The 3,612-nt window shown below is 44.2% G+C and overlaps 1 pseudogene; it reads right to left on the reverse strand.

Moving 5' to 3' along the window:
* Positions 1-1,418: 1,418 nt before the first annotated feature.
* Positions 1,419-3,331, reverse strand: LOC102841100 (annotated as a pseudogene).
* Between the last annotated feature and the right edge of the window lie 281 nt (positions 3,332-3,612).

The following is a 3,612-nucleotide window of genomic DNA, read 5'->3' on the forward strand; positions in this document are numbered from 1 at the left end:
ACACATTATTTAAGTATTATAAACTGAAAAATAATTGCAGTGTTTTAAGGCATAGGTTCCATGGATAACAGCATCTAAGAGAAAGACTGGAATGCAGAAGGGTATTATTACTGATTATCTTTGAATGATCACCTATAAAATGTAGGGGCAAAATCAAAACTTCTTAGGGAAAAAAAAAAGGAAAATAAGGAAAAAACTGAGACTCATTCAACTAAATATGATTAAATGATCCATTTACTACAATTCTATTAAAGCCAAGGAGTCCTGGTAGTGTAATTTTTGTATGTTAATCTTACACCCTTCCACTTTTCAAATCCATTGGTGAGTTCCAAAAATTTCCTTGTGGAGTCTCTGGGATTTTCTAAGTATAGAATTATATCATCTGCAAATAGGAAGAGTTTTACTTCATAGGCTGATGGATTTACTTTGGGGTTCTCAATTCTGTTCCATTAATTTCTGTGTTTTTCATTGTACCAGTAGCAGCCTGTTTTGATTACTGTGGTTGTATAGTTTTTGAGAACCAGACATGAAAGACCTCCTACTTTTTATCAAGGGTCTTTTTCCTTGCCATATAGTTTCGATTTTCCATCTCTTTAATGAATAATGTTGAAATTTGAATCCAGATTGCACTGTATCTGCAGATTACTTCTGGTAATGTTAACATTTTTATGTTAAGTCTTCTATGCATGAGCAGGCTATAGTCTTCCATGTTTGCAGGTCTCTTTGTTTTCTTTTAGTGTTATGTAATTTTCTTCATATAGGTCTTTTATTTCTCTCATTAGATTTATTCCCAAGTATTTCATCTTTTGGAAATGGTATTGTTTGCCTGATTTTCTTTTCAGAGTCCTCTATTAGTATAAATGAATTCAACTAATTTTTGCATGTTAATCTGATACCCTGTCACTTTGCCTAATCTATTGATGAGTTCAATAATTTTCTTGTGGAGTCTTTGGGATTTTCTAAGTATAGGATTATATCATCTGCAAATCAATAATTTTACTTCTTCTTTGTCAATTTGGATGCCTTTGTCTTTCTTTCCTTTTTTTCCACCAGTTCCAAAAGGCATTTTATTGTGATAGGTATCAAACCATCTCATTCTCAGTGCAGGTGACCCTTCCTCCCCAAGAAGCAAGAATGAGGTTGAGTGGGGGTGTCTTCTGTACTCAGGCCTCCACAAGGCACTAGGGAAACCCCACACAGTTCTGAGTTGATGTGGGGGTCCTAGCCAAGTCTGGGGTGGGTGAGTAGCCATCACCAGTCAGGAGCCCTGCTCTGACTTTGGGGTTGCCATGTGGATGGTGGCAGGAGAAGAGTTTCTGAGGCTTCCCTCTGTGTAGTCTCCCTTGGCTGGGCATGACTTTGAGTCCCCTCAGGAATGAGCTGAGAGGTGATGAGGAAATTGGCAGGGGCTGGCTGGTTCACAGGGTGTTGCTGCTGATGCCCGAGAGTCCAACACCATGGCCCACCTGTTCCAGCAATTCCTGCAGGGCAATAGAAGGACTGGAGCTGGCCCATCAGAACCCCTCTGTCTACTACATGCACCCAAGAAAGCTGAGTGCATCTCCTGCCATCAGTTATCCCAATCAGTCAAAGTTTCCATCCTAGGTTTAGGGAGTCCTGGTGTGGCACTGTGGGTTAATGTGCTGGACTGCAAGGCAGGTTTAAACTGCAAGCTCAGCAGTTCAGACTCAACAGCCACTCCTCAGAAACTTTATACAGGGTTGCTGTGAGTCAGAATTGACTTGACAGCACTTAATAACAACAACAACAACAACAGGGGACTGTAACCCGGTCTGGAAAAGTCAGAATGGTTTGAGGATGAGGAACTGGAGGGTCTGGCTTCCCCCAGCCCTGGGTGGGCAGGCAGGAGCTCTTCAGAGGGCTGTGGTCTGCTGCAGAGCACACTCTATGGTGAGGATGACTGCGTCTTCTTCAAAGCTGCCTGATTCCGAGCGCCTGCAGGAACCAGCTCCACAGCCTCTTAGGTGAAGCTCCCAGCTGCTCCTGGAGAGCTCTCCATGACCAGGGAGAAGTCGCTGCCAAGGCTGGTGATGCTGCCATGTTCCCTCTGCTCAGCATGCAGGTATCTTCCAAAATGGATCCTGAGCCGGCAAACTCTTCCTCCTGTGTGTCTTCAGAGCACAGAACTCCTCAGAGCTGATAGGCTTCAAAAAACAGAAGCACAAGAAGGATATCATCTCTCTTTTTCTGAGCCAATCGACTAACATCTATCCAAAGAGGAACCAGTGTAGGCCACCATCAGTTAGAGAATCTCATCAGGTTTCAGGAATGTGTGGATCAGCTCATCAGCACACAAGGAAAGGCACAGCAGAGAGATGAAGTGTGGGGTCCAGTCCCAGTACCAACAACCCATTGTCATCACTGTCACTGTTCACTACGGAAAGCAACAGTTTCAGATAGTTTTGTGTTTGTTGCACCAGGTCCTAACTCTGCTACTGGCTCCAGTCAGTGTTCAAAGAGTGGGTCAGAGAGACAGGAAAGCTCCATGGGGCATTGACTGGGCCTACTTCCAGTTAAAAATGAGCCCTTCATCCATGTAATCCCCCAATCCTTATAGTCCTTGCAAACTTTACAACCTGGGTATGGAATGGAGAGGTAAATGAAATCAGCATAGCGCTGACCTTTGTCCACTTTCTCTGAGGAGGTTGCATTCATGCCAAATTTCACCTTCTTTTTCCTTCACCATCAGATGACAGATGTATTTGACTGACAGGTACTGGAGCAGCTTGATGTAATGGCCTCTGACCTTATCAAAAGGTGTGTATCATACTTCGGAAAATGCAGTAGCCCTCTATAACATCCTCTGCATCCTCCCATGCATCATCTGCACCCCGTAAGATAATGTAATTATAGCCAGTGTATCCATACAGCAACCCCAATGTAACCAGCATGACTGACCTGCAGTTGTGCCCACCCTTAAACAGGGTTGCAGGACACACAAATCTTCCTCTGCATCTGGCCATTTTGCTGCAGTTGATGATGTCTTGCAATTTGCCCACCTGCACAGTACTCTCAAACATGTCTTTCTCCTCAGTACTCTCATACTCTGGGAATACGATGTGCTGGGGTAGTGGATACAGATCTCCCCATTCATGTTTTGGATCATGCCATAACAGTAATTTCCACCAAACAGCTCTTGACATCTCTTCTCAATGTGCTCAAACTTGGTACCACCCATTCTGCTTTAGTCCTTGGCCTGGTATTGAGTTTGGGAGAAATCCAACACCAGGTCCCCAAGTCATGGCTCCTATAGGAATGGGTTGCCAGAAGAGGCCAAGGACCCTGCCCAGGCAGCCCTAGCCCTGGCCATGGCCTAACTTCACTTCCCTTCAGTACCCAGCATGCCTCACCCGGTCCATAGCACCCATAGGCATGCCTTCTGAGTGCTCACCTCCCAAACCACTTTTTGTACTTCTAACTTCCCTTTCTTCTTGCATAGCTCTAAGACTTTCCGCATAAAACTGAATAGGAATGGTGATAAAGGACATCCTTGTATGGTTCCAAATTGCAAGGGGAATGATTTCTTTTTTCTCACTGTTGAAAGTGGTGTTGACTGTTGCCTTTGTGCATATAGCCTTAATTGTGTTGAAG

Source organism: Chrysochloris asiatica, unplaced genomic scaffold (assembly GCF_000296735.1).
Source record: "Chrysochloris asiatica unplaced genomic scaffold, ChrAsi1.0 scaffold00093, whole genome shotgun sequence".
Taxonomy (NCBI): Eukaryota; Metazoa; Chordata; class Mammalia; order Afrosoricida; family Chrysochloridae; genus Chrysochloris; species Chrysochloris asiatica.